Source organism: Camellia sinensis, chromosome 15 (assembly GCF_055761805.1).
Source record: "Camellia sinensis isolate YWXY chromosome 15, ASM5576180v1, whole genome shotgun sequence".
Lineage (NCBI taxonomy): Eukaryota > Viridiplantae > Streptophyta > Magnoliopsida > Ericales > Theaceae > Camellia > Camellia sinensis.
Genome location: NC_138975.1, coordinates 93,197,076 through 93,210,887, shown reverse-complemented (window position 1 = coordinate 93,210,887; position 13,812 = coordinate 93,197,076). Strand labels below are relative to the sequence as shown.

At 34.0% G+C, this 13,812-nt stretch overlaps 2 long non-coding RNA genes and 1 pseudogene across 3 annotated transcripts; 1 reads left to right on the top strand and 2 right to left on the bottom strand.

Annotated features, from left to right (window-relative positions):
- Window positions 1-764: 764 nt before the first annotated feature.
- On the bottom strand, window positions 765-1,325 carry LOC145813734 (uncharacterized). The gene is made up of 2 exons (XR_014356963.1): window positions 1,189-1,325; window positions 765-1,104 (listed from the first exon to the last, which is right to left on the bottom strand). It is a non-coding gene; the product is annotated as an uncharacterized LOC145813734 (long non-coding RNA).
- Window positions 1,326-2,157: 832 nt separating this feature from the next.
- On the bottom strand, window positions 2,158-4,451 carry LOC145813787 (uncharacterized). The gene is made up of 3 exons (XR_014357167.1): window positions 4,386-4,451; window positions 3,533-3,601; window positions 2,158-2,460 (listed from the first exon to the last, which is right to left on the bottom strand). It is a non-coding gene; the product is annotated as an uncharacterized LOC145813787 (long non-coding RNA).
- Window positions 4,452-11,611: 7,160 nt separating this feature from the next.
- On the top strand, window positions 11,612-13,533 carry LOC145813736 (serine/threonine-protein kinase AFC2-like; annotated as a pseudogene). Its single transcript, XR_014356972.1, has 5 exons — window positions 11,612-12,244; window positions 12,670-12,696; window positions 12,793-12,945; window positions 13,059-13,107; window positions 13,201-13,533. The product of XR_014356972.1 is annotated as a serine/threonine-protein kinase AFC2-like (transcript).
- The last annotated feature ends 279 nt before the right edge of the window (window positions 13,534-13,812 follow it).

The window sequence follows — 13,812 nt, the reverse complement described above, 5'->3', positions numbered from 1 at the left end:
TTATTTGTGTGATTTGAAATCTAAAAAATAAAATAAAAAAAAAATTGAATTTTTGAATGTCTACCTTGAAAAAACTTCTTGGCGTATCCATTGTCACTACAAGAATTAACATTTTTGGCAACAAAAAAATTGGTCGCTAAAAGTCTATTTTTGGTCGGCAAAAGTTATCCGCGACCAATTTTTTTGGTCGCTACTTTGGTCACCAATTGAGGGTCGGCAAAAGTAATTCGCGACCAAAATTTTGGTTAGTCGGGAAAAGTCGGATTTGCCGACTAAATTTTTGGTCGCGAAATATGTAATTACCGCGACTAATTCGTTTAGTCGCTAAAACACTTTGGTCGCGAAAAGTGATATTTTCACGACCAAAAAATTTGGTCGCCAATTATCACATTCAACGACCAAAAAGTTTGGTCGCCAATCGTGACATTCCGCGACAAAAAAATTTGGTCGCCAATTGTGACATTCCACGACCAAAAAAGGTTTTGGTCGCCATTTGTTACTTTTCGCGACCAAAACTTTTGGTCGGCAAAACTGAGTTTCCATGACCAAGAGCTGTTTTGGTCGGCAATAAATATATTTTTTGCGACCAAAACTCTTGGTCGGCAATTGTCATTTTTTGCGAAAAAAATTTATTTATTTGTCGCGACTAATAAATTGGTCGCCAAAGCAGGAAAACAATACACCTGTAATTCCTAATAATTCATTCAATCCATAATAAACCTAAGATGTTATGCAAACTAATAATTCATTTAAAACACAAACTAGAAGTACTCAAGTGCTAAATATTGATACAATATAAAATAAACTTTCTATATATACATATGAGAAGGTACCATAGAAACATTGCAAATTCCAAATTCAAGATGTTATGCAAACACCATGACTAAAATACAAATAGCCCAAAAAACTATTAGGCTGTGAATAAGCTAGATATGTTTCTAAGCAACTGCAACTTCCTCCTGATAAGAGTCCGTTTGTGCTTTACTACAAGATTCCAGAGTATCCCGTGCTGATTCGATGACAACCTGACCATTGACATAGTGCTGGACATTGTGGATGCCAATAGGGTTCACACCTGGCGGGAAAGCATTTCCTTCAATATACCTGTGACAACATTTAATCAGTTAGCGTTTGACCTAGTGTTGGGTAACTGTAATTTGCTTGTAGTGATTGAAGACAGAAACTTACATTTCTTTCAAGAAAGTGTGCTTATAGAATGCATCTGGGATTCTCCCAGTAAATTGATTATGATCCAGGTACCTGCAATGAAAGCAAGCTTAAGATGCTGTCCCATGCCTACACAAAAAAAGATGCTGTCCCAGATACACAAATGCTACATGATGCAAAAAAAAGGGGGAAAAGCAAATTAAAGAAGGGAAAAGAAAAGGCATTACTTGTGATAAAAACAACAGTTAAAAGCCATGAATCAAAGCCATAAGGGATGAAGAAATCTTCTCGATATTGGAGATTGGGTCACAGATGTCAAGGAACGAAACAAAGTGTATCGATGGAATAAGAAACCTAACTCAACCTTGGTTCCACTAACAAACTTGTCCTGCAAATCCAAATACCTTGGGTGTCAATTTCATTGGTATGACCTTGTTGCATTGGTATGAGACAACTGATATGAGGCTATTAGATCAGTACAATAGTGACATTTATCACAAAATAATAAATTATAGGCATAATTTTATAAGGAAAATAAAGTGTGCAATGTAAATTTAAAGTTAGTGATTGAGGGTTATACAAAGAATACATCTTATACGTATATTTTAATTCTGGGTAATTTTTTTAATTCTGGGAAAAGATCGATTAATTTTAAACAAAATAAAAAGATACATACTAGGCGAAACAGGGGGTTGTTAAAGCTTTTTTTTTTTAGAAAGGTAAGATCTGTCTAAGGTTAATGGTGATAGTTCTCTGGTGATGGTGATAGTTCCATCTATACACTACAATTGAGTGACACATCACACAGGTAAAAATCTATTTTCAAAGGTTGTACCCAGTACACAATTCTTGCTTTATAAGGGTTTGGGAGAGATAATAGGTAGTCAACCTTACCCCTAGTTTGGAGACTCAAAAATCTATTCTTAAAGTACAAAAAATAAAATAAAAAACTACAGCATTTTCTATATATGTTAGTTACAGATAAGCATAACAGTATTTTTCTATAGATCTCTTCCCACAGAATAGGATCAGGAAGGTAGTGAATCATATACAACTTTAAACATCACAAACTTGGAAAAAATATATTATATATGAAGCACTTAACATTTTAAAACTTCAAGCAACAATTAAAAATACCTTCTCTGAGATAAAACGGAGGCCGTTATCTGGATAACCAGCTTCATATGTCTCCCCCAATAATGGATTAAATGGCTTGCAATTTCTTCCCTCTGTACAAGAATATCCTGACACAGCAAATGCTGCTATATTAAGGATCCTCATAAGGCTATTACCCTACAAAGTCATACGAAGAAGGTAATCAATAACTTAAGAAGATCAATTCCTCAACTTTTTTTATGTTAATTCCAGATAAACTTTATACTTTTTCTGTTCTTTTCCTTTTTAAAGCTTTCTTTAGCTAGAGACTTCAAATGTAAAGTCTTGCAGGTTCTAGACAAAAGAATGAATAAATCTCTAATGTTTTCATAGCCACACAAATATTGAACAAAACACAAAATCAGAAATGGATACTCTGCAATTAACCTACCAAACTCTGAGTCAAAGTATGTAAAAATAGTAAGAAAATGAATTTGTTGTGGACCCCTTTAGCTACGTTCTCTACTTCTCACAATATAATAATAACCACAACAATAACAAGAATAATAAGAACAATCATGGCAGCATCAATATCAAGAAAGAGCATACTAATTTATCACTTCACTCATTTACAACATTTGCCAAACATGTATGTAGAAATTGACTCATTTAAGTTTCTGCCATTTACAAATTGCGGACTGCTATATATCTCATATTTTTCTCACTGTTTGAACATCACCGGGGGCACATAGGGAGATCTTGTTCGTCTTCATTAATTCCCTAATGATTATTTTCAAACAATGAGCTAATCATGACTATCCACCTAGGAGATGATACAAAACTGCGACAAAAAAATCATAGACAAAAATCCATCCATGTATGCGTCCAGAAGTCTCCAAATCAAATTGTCACATTTGTAGCAACAATTTTGATGTAAAGAGACCACCATAATATCCCATGGAGTGAAAGCATTTCTTAAATGGTTGCTTTTGTTCATTGGTTCCCCTCTCAAACATTCCCAAGGCATGAAATTCTAAATTGAATCTAATGTTTAGAGTACACTATTTGGTGTCCACTCCCTCACTATTAAATATTTCTATTTTCTTAACATAAAAATTAGTGGTTTTCCTAAAATAGCTTCTTTTTTTTTCTGGGGCTAAGGTTAATGGTGATAGTTCCATCTATACACTACAGTTGCAATTATATAACGGCAAAATAGAACATATCATTTCCTTCAGGAATTCAATTATAATGTCAATGCCTAGCTTACCTCCACTGTCTCAATTTTGGCAAATATCTGAGTTTCATGAAGATTATGAGCTTCAATGAAAGCTCTGAGCTGTTGAAAATAGAAAATGTGAAATTAGCTCTAGATATACATCTAATTAACAGAACAACATTGGCATGGTTTGAAAACTCAAAAACATGGCAGTTTCTATGAATATTGCTAGCTCCAATAGAAATGAACACATCCTCAATCGGGTATTAATAAATATTTGACTTGACAAGTTACAGGGACTTAGTAGAAGAAGTACTTGCTTCATAAAGTGTATGAGAAAGAAATGGAAAAGAAAAACATTTGGCAAATCCAAGCTTCTTAACGCAAAGCTTAAAGAATTTATCCCCATATATTTTTTTTAACCATTTAAATTGAAGGCTTTTTATGTTTTTTGTGTTTTAGCAAGCAAAATGGGTACCTTTTTACCGAGATTCAAAAACACCAAAGAACTGCACATAGTTATTATTACACATGAAAGGAAGGTAAACAATAGAAATTTCCAACAACACCAATCTTATAATTTTAAGTGGTTGCAGTTTCTGATTCAAACATGCCAAAGCACTGCAGATATTTTTACACATGAAAGGAACCAAGCTTCATATATTTATGCTTCTAAAATTCTCACAAATTTTAAGTTTTGTGTCCTTCTGCAAGCCAATTTGATATTTCTATCTAAATTGCAAGTTAATTTTGTTTAAACAGCTACCAATTTCTACAATACCATCAACACATCAAACATTTTGAAAACACCAACTACTAATAGAAATATCCTTTTTATTCAACTGTTTTCTCAGCAACCAAACAGCAATCAAAGAAATTTATCAAAAAAAGAAAAGAAACCCACCTCTGAAACAGGACTGTGAGATGGATAAGACAGAGGACGAAGAAACCCACCAAAAAGAAACCCACCTCGAAGTGCTCGATTTGGATCCCCGAGGCTTACCCACCAAAATGGCCCGCTTGAATCGGTAATTCTGCAACACAGAGGACGAAGACGAAGAGCAACCCCTCTTTCAGATCTTGCAGGATCCGGGAATCAAACCCTCCACAAGCCGATTCTGCCTTGGCATTATCAATTTCAATTTATCACACACACTCTCTCTCTCTCTCTCTGATCTATGAAAAAGAAGAAGAATGGATTTGCATTTGAAAATTCAAACCCCAGAAATTTATGATATGGGTTTTGAAAGTGTATGTATATGCTTTTTCATAGCTGGAGCTGGTGGATGGAGTGGGTTGGGGTAATCAGTAGTAGGAGAGCGATGCAAACAAAAGGAAATGAGAGAGAGAGAGAGAGAGCATGTGAAGGTGAATGCGTGGTACAAATGGTTTTTGTTTTAAAAATGGCGACCAAATGTTTTTGTCGCCAAAAATTTTCAATTCCCGCCTCTATAAAAATCAAAATTCCCCCCAAACTGTCTGCAACCAAAAGATCAAATTAGTCGCAAAAACAGGTTCTTTCACCGACAAAAATTTTTAGTCGCCAAATCTCAATCAGCGGCGACTAAAATATTAGTCGCGAAAAGTACTAATTTGGCGACTAATTTTTTTTGGTTGCTGGAAATAAGTTTTTCGCAACCAAATTTTTGGTCGCCAAAAAATATGTGACCTTCCGCCACCAAATTTGTAGTTGGTCGGCAAAAGTATACCACTTTCTGCGACCAACATATTTTTTGGTCGCCAAAATATAACCTTCTGCGACCAATAATATTTGGTCGCCAAAAATAATGATCATTCGCGACTAATTAATATTTGGTCGCCAAATGTCATTTTTTTGCGACCAAAATTTTTTTGGTCGGCAAAAGTGGTCGCAAAATGTGTAAATTCTTGTAGTGTGTGAACACCTTAAAAAATATTATGGAATCGCCACTAAGTAGAGGTAGTGACAATGATGATGATGATAGCATGGTAAAGGTAGTGGTGGGAGTGATGGCAGAGTAGCTGTGATGGTGGTTGTGTCGTGGTAGTGGTGAAGGTGGTGTAGTGGTGGTTTGGTTGAAGAGACAAGTTTAAATGAATACCCATTTTCAATTCATTTTTGCAAAATGCAACACATTAAAATCCATTTGTGAATTTGGATATATTTAAATTGGCGTAATTGGATGAATTTATGATTTCAGGTTGAGTTTGTCTCTTATAATCTTATTTAGAAGTTGAACAGTTATTGGGTGCTCTTGGAGTACGGCTACATAGTGTTCGAAAGTGTTGTGATTGGTGAAAAATATAAGACCCATAATTTTGTATTGTGTGATTGAAAAACATAACAGAACAATGATTAATGAAAAAGTATGAACACGTGATACTCTAAGAATATTGAATAATTTTTCTTTAGAAGTTGTCTATATTGGGTGTCATAAGTATCACAATCCACAATAAATATTAGATATGGTAGTGATACTGTTTGATAGCATTATTAATCAATAAAAGAGTAAATTGCATCTTTGTCCCTTTAAGTTTGGTCCTTTTTTTTACTTTGCCCCTTAAAGTTTATTTTTTTCCTACTTTAACTCTGTATATTTCAAGTATTTTTCTAATTTACTCTAAAAAGCTAATTTATGTTCAAAATCAGATAGAAAACGATATGTTAACACTCACATGGTGTAAAAATATTTTATTATATATAACTCATACTTTTAACTTAAATTCAAATCCTAATATGATAATATATTTTTATGCTATATGGCAGCTACCGTTGCATTTTTTGTTTAATTTTAAATAAAAATTAACTTTAAGAGTAAATTGGAAAAACTTAAAATGTGAAAGGTTAAAATATAAAAAATAAACTTTAAAAATTAAAGTGAAAAAATAGCCAAAAATAAAGGAAGTAAAGTGTAATTAGTGAAAGATACGGAGTGTTTCACCCAATCCCACTTGTTATTTTCAATTGATAGTTGACAAGGATCGGTTCAAGATAGATTGAGATCTAAAGAGACAACGTAAAAGGAGAATTCATATATTTTTTAATACTAGTGGTTGGGCACGTCCATTATACATAGTACGTGATTTTTCATCATTTGTTAGTATTGTAATTATACATATTTCTTAAATTGATATGTGATATGTATATAAAGTATGAAAACTTGTACAGGTAAATTGATTTTACCCAAAATATAACTAAGCAAGAAATGAATACATACTTGGTTAAAGAATTTAAATGATAAATAAGAAATTTTATAAACATAATATAACGATTTTGGTTTGAACCTGACTCGTTCATTGTTTTGGATCCTAGCTTTCTTGTCATGATGGTTGTTTATGTCTTCTTCTATCTTATTTCTTGTTGAGATTCGTCATTGGAATGTCTTGGTTGTGTTTGAAACAGGTTGGGAGTTAATTTTTGAAAATTGTTGCGGCCCATATTTTGGCTTGTTTGCTCGAGCAAACTTTCTTGTGCTCAAGCGAACTTTGAAAACTTCCAGTACTTTTGTAGGTCTCCAATACTACTAGGAGTATGACATTCTTCGCTCGACCGGTGTTTCTTGAGCTCAAGAAGTCTTGGCTCAAGCGGTCTTTTGAAACTATCAGTACTTTTGCAGGCCTGCAAAACTACTGGAGGGCGGTGCTTATAGCTCGAGCGATCCTTCTCGTGCTCGAGCAGTGTTGGCTTGAGCGGTCTTTCTTGTGCTCGAGCGGTTAGCCTCTATCTACAAAACTTTTGAGAGTATGTCATTGTGCGCTCAAGCGGTTTGACTTTTTGTGTCTGGTCACTCTAGTAATTTGTGCACATATCAGTTCTGAAAAGTCACTTTTTGAGTCACTTTTTCATCTCTCTCTCTCTCTAAACATTTCAAAACTTTAGATTTATACTCTCTCTCTCTCTCTCTCTCTCTCTAGTTCTTGAACATTTGACCCAAATACTCTCGATTCGTACATTTCCTCACCATAGTCCCTTCGATAAAAAGGTAGAGCACATCGAGGGTTTCATTCTAATCGGAGAAGTTTGCATTTTCGGTATTGTCGAGTTCTATCCATCTTTCCTTTGTGTCTTCTTCTTTAAGGTAGGGATTACTTTGACTCTTTTTATGATTTTTAACTTAGTTATTTGTCTTTTAAAAGGAATATTGTGATTAGAGAATTTTTGATAAAAAAAAATCTAGGGTTTTAATCTGAAATCAAAATAGGGGTTTTCAAAATGGGTTCTTGAATATGTATATGGGTCTGTAAATGTGGTTGAGTTATGATGAAATGGTGGATTTTTATCCTTGGAATTGATTTTTAAAGAAATGGGATTTTGCCCTAAATTGTGAACATTTGATTTTGTAAAAAGAAAATGGAATTGACGCTGGTTTTATAAAATTGGAATGATGATGATGATAGTGGTGGAGTTGGATATGAATTATCACTCCTATCTTGAATTGTTGGAAAGTATATCTTTATTGGGAATTATTTATCTGTTTAGAGATATTTGTTTTAGGCTATCGGTAGAGGATAGCTATGATTGTTGTAGAAATTGTATGAGAATTAGATGAATTGAAACTAATTTCTCATCTATAGCGATCTCAGTTCTTCCTCCTTTGGTTCACTACTACAAAAATAGTTAAAGATCACACTTTGACAAAAAAAAAGATCTCACTTTTATTGGAAGTGTGATAAAAAAAATTAGATTGATATTTTAATCACATTTAATTTGATTGAGTGTGATAATATTTATTTTTTATGTCACTTTTCAATTAAGTGTGATTATATATATGTATTTTTAATCACACCTTCTAATTAAAGTGTGATTATATATACACTACTACTTTTTAATCACACTTTTTAAACAAGTGTGATTATATATATTTTTTTTAATCACACATTCTAATTAAAGTGTGATTATTTATATATTTTTTAATCACACCTTCTAATTAAAGTGTGATTATATATATACTACTACTTTTTAATCACACTTTTTAAATAGGTGTGATTATATAGATATTTTTTTAACCACACATTCTAATTAAAGTGTGATTATTTATTTATTTTTTAATCACACTTTCTAATTAAAGTGTGATTATATATAAACTACTACTTTTTAATCACACTTTTTAAATAGGTGTGATTATATAGATATTTTTTAACCACACATTCTAATTAAAGTGTGATTATTTATATATTTTTTAATCACACCTTCTAATTAAAGTGTGATTATATATACATTACTACTTTTTAATCACACTTTTTAAATAGGTGTGATTATATAGATATTTTTTAACCACACATTCTAATTAAAGTGTGATTATTTATATATTTTTTAATCACACCTTCTAATTAAAGTGTGATTATATATACACTACTACTTTTTAATCACTCTTTTTAAATAAGTGTGATTATATATATATTTTTTAATCACACATTTTAATTAAAGTGTGATTATATATACATTACTACTTTTTAATCACACTCCCTAAATAGGTGTGATTATATAAAATATTTCAATTTGATTTTTATATAAAATATACAATTCCCAAATCCGCACCTCTATTCTACCCATGAATGATAGAGATGACTCACTACTAGAAAATGAGGCTTTAGACACGGAACTTTTTCACCCATTTTTTCATCTTTCTATCTCTCTGTCTCTGTCTCTCTTCTCTCTCTCTCTCTCACTCTCACTCATCACTCTTCTCTGTCTGTCTGTCTGTCTCTCTCTCTTTCTCTCTGTCTATCTCTCTCATCTCTCTCTGTCTCTCTTCTCTATCTCTCTTCTCGTTATCTCTCTCGCTCAACTCTCTCTGTCTCTCTCTCGTTTATCTCTTTTCGCTCTTTTTTTCTCTCACTCTCTCTTTGTCTATATCTTTTCACCTATTTTTTCATCTTCCTCTCTCTCTTCTCTTTCTCTCTCTCACTCATCACTCTTTTCTTTCTGTCTATCTGTCTCTCTCTCTCTCTATGTCTCTCTCTCATCTATCTCTTTCATATTTCTCTGTCTCTCTCGCTCATCTCTCTTCTCTCTCTCTCGTTCATCTCTCTTCTCTCTATCTCTCTCTCGTTCATCTCTCTTCTCTCTCTATCTTTTTTCTGTCTCTCACTCTCTATCTTTTTGTCTCTCTCTCTCTTCTCTTTCTCTCCCACTATGTTCGCATTGCTCACTCTCTCCCTTCTGTCTTCTCTATTTACTGAGCTCCCTCTCGATTTATCTATCCACTACAAGAAAATGCACTTTTAGCGACCACTTTGTCTCTCTCTTGCTCATCACTCTGTCTTTGTCTCTCTCTCTCTCTCTCTCTCTCTCTCTCTCTCTCTCTCTCTCTCTCTCCTCTATCTGTCTCTCACTCATTTTTCTCTCTCTCACCACCCATCTCCTTTACCACCTTCACCACTACTGCAAACGCCATTCCACTACCACCATTACTACCACTGTCGCCACTTCACCTCTACGACTACCATTGCTACTACCATTGCCACCACTACCACTACTGCCACTATTACTACCATTACCTCTCATTCACCCTTGCCACTTCATCTACTCTACCACTACCACAACTTCACCACTAATCTCCTTCGCTACCACCACCACCACCACCACCACCACCATCATCTCTTATCCACCACCTTCACCACTATTGCCACTACTACTACCATTACCTCTCATTATTTTTTATTCCCGCCTGTTTTTGTTTTCCATTCCCGCTCTATTCTCTCTCTCTATCTCTTCTATCCGTCTCTCACTCATATCTCTCTCTCTCACCACCCATCTCCTCTACCACCTTCACCACTACTGCAAACGTCATTCCACCACCACCACCACCACCACTACTTCCACTGTCGCCACTTCACCTCTACGACTACCATTACTACTACCATCGCCACCACTCCACTACTGCCGCTACTACTACCATTACCTCTCATTCACCCCTTCCACTCCATCTACACTACCACTACCACAACTTCACCACTAATATTTTTCGCCATCACCACCACCACCACTATCATCTCTTTTTGTCCCTCTCTCTCTTCTCTTTCTGTCTCTTTTTCTGTCTTTCACTTTCTTTCTCTTTCTCTCTCTCTCTTCTCTTTTTCTCTCTCTTTCTCTCTCCCCACTGTGTTCGTATTGCTCACTCTCTCCTTTCCGTCTTATTTATTTACTGAGCTCCCTTCCGTCTTCTCTACAACTATAATTACTACTACCATCGCTACCACTCCACTACCACCATTACTACTACCATTACCTCTCATCCACCATCGCTATTCTATCTCCTCTACAACTACCACAACGTTACCACTTATATCCTTCACCATCACTGCCACCACCACTATCACCTCTTATCCACCACTTTCACCACTACTGCCACTTCCCATTCTCTACCACAAAAAATTAGTTCTTGATTTTTAGTAACAAAAAAAAAAAGGGTCGCAAAATTTATTTTTTCATTGACCACAAAAAATTAACTTTATTTTAATAGAAAATATTATTCCTACTTTTACCAAATAAAAAAATAATAATAATAATTTTTTATTCATTAAAATAAATATGAAACAAATAAATTTTCAACCTGATTAAATGAAAAAAAAAATTCATTAACTAAAAAAAAATTTATTTTAATAAAAAATAATTTTTTTGGCAACGGCATCCTCCGTTGCAAAAAAAAAAAAAATCATTTTATTATTTAAATTTTCATTTGTAATGAAAATAAAAAAAAAAATTTCATTTGTAATCCCCCTTTCCATTCCCGCTTGGGTCTCCCCCCATCCCAAACTCAAAATCCCCAATCTCTTGAACCCAAAATCCCCAATCTCAAAATCCCTAATCTCTTCTTACGTCTCTCTCTCTCCTTCTCAATTTGTTTCAGATGCTGATTAGGATGATCCACGATCGAGGAGGAAGAGGAAGAGCAGGAGTTCTAGGCGTAGAAGTAGGAAATCGGAATCAAATATCAACATACATACATACAGACTTGTTTGAATCGTCAATCAAATATCAACCAATCGATATCGATGGCTTCATCTTCGGATTCCATGGGCAACACTTTCAGAGCTCGAGTCCAGAAGATCTTCGGGTCTCTCATCATCATCATCATCATCATCATCGCTAAGCCCTCCGTGGTCTCTCACCGACGACGAGGTTGGGAATGTGACAAGGTTGGTAATGTCATTAAACAAAATTTATATCTTGAAATTTTCTGTGGAGCTATATTGGAGACAAAAAAATTCTACATGTTTGATTTCTCATCGGAGGTAATCTTTGCGTCTAAAATCACAGTATCAAAATTAGGATAATATGATGGCATTTGATTCTGTAAATTTGTAAGCTTGATGTGTTCCTCTCTTTTTTCCTTTTTTCCTTTTTTAAAAAAAATTTGATTTGATTAGCTAATGATGATATAGAATAGAATTGTTTCTTATTTTTTGGTTTTGTTGAAACATATATTGTTTTTTTTTTTTTAATTTTTATGTGATGAAGTTTCATTGGTTATTATTTTGATATGATTCTGATGATTGGTGAAGTGTGTCGTAAAGGCTCTAATGCATCAAGAGGTGAAAAAAATTATTTTATGTTGAGTGGAACATGAATGAATACCTGTGTGTAGGCTCAGCTAGGAATGTTTTGTGCACAAGAGGTTGGAAATGTGACAAGCTTTGCAACTTCAAGGGCACCCTCAGACCATACTAGTTCCTCTTTGTTTGTTAAGAGAGTGGCTCGAAATGGTTCTCCCCCATGGCGAGAAGATGATAAAGATGGACATTACATATTTGCATTTGGCGAAAATTTAACTTCTCGCTGTAACTACACTACCATCACCAAAGATATTTTCATTTTTCAATTCACTTGATCATTTTGTGAACTTTGAAGTTACTAAAATGAACATGCACCACCATTGCTTTTTTTTCATTGATGTGGTGGTGCTATCATTAAATAGGGCTTTTGCCTTATAAAGTTTTTATGCAAGTGACTGAAAGCCATAAGGTGGCTTTCTGATGTGACCTATTGAAATCCTTTTAATAGCAACTTTTGCATTTGATTATAGCTCTACTTTCAAGGATATATGCATAATTTTTTAATTAAACAAATCCAAGGCATTATTTTTGTCTCAAAACTCATACTAAGCAGGTTGTTTGATGTGTCTAATATTGTTATATTAATTTTTCTTCATTAGATTCTTATTTGTTTCTGATTGTACTTGTGTTGCTTTGTTGTTTGGGTGCAGATAAGATTCACAGCAAGATGGGCGAAGGTATTTCTTAATAAACATATTTCTATTATAATATTACTGAAGTTTAATTTCAGGCTCATCACATGTCTTGTTTTTGTTGATCTATATTTTATATAGGCACCTTTGGCCAGGTCTTGGAATGTTGGGACAGAGAAGGAAGGATATGGCTGCCATTAAAATTGTTCGTGGTATTAAGAAATATCGTGAAGCAGCTATGATAGAAGTTGAAGTATTGCAACAGCTTGGGAAACATGATAAGGATGGCAACCGGTGAGTTTTATTTCATGAGTTTAATGTGTTTCAATCTCTCACTGTTATTCCTCATGTTTTGGTGGGATTTTGTAAATTTTGTGTCAGTGGTTAAATGGGTTTATTCCTTGCAGTTGTGTGCAAATAAGGAACTGGTTTGACTATCGTAACCATATCTGTATTGTAAGTATATAATTGATTTGGTGGGTTAAATTCCCCAATTTCAAGAATGTTTTGGGGTTAAGACTTGTGGATGGATTCAAATGGCTTTAACAGGTGTTTGAGAAGCTTAGACCAAGCTTATACAAATTTCTACGGAAAAAAATTATCACTCATTTCCAATTGATCTTGTCCGTGAGATTGGCAGACAACTGTTGGAATGTGTAGCATGTGTGTAGTAATTACTTGGACCAGTTTCTTTAAATTCATCATATTATTTTCCGTTTTCTGTTTTTACTAGGTTTGGTTGGTGATAGATGAAAGCTAACATTAATTCATTTCAATTTTATTTTTAAGCTGCAAATTCTTTTATACAAAGTTTTGCTAAAGATTTTTGTATTTAGTTAGCTTCCTCATCACATGCATTAATATTTGGCTTTATTTCTCTAATTTGCAGTTATGCATGATTTGCATCTGATTCATACGGATTTGAAGCCTGAGAATATTATTCTAGTGTCTTCAGAGCATGTTAAAGTTCCAGATTACAAGGTAATGCATTGTTAGGTGGTTATTTGAATCTTTCTTCTTCTTGTCTATGTATATTGTACATGATGTATAGTGGACTTTCTACTGTTAACTTGTGTTGAGACCTTATCTTGTATTCTATGTGAACAGGGTTCCTCATGATCGCCAAAGGATGGTTCTTACTTCAAAAAAGTTCCAAAATCA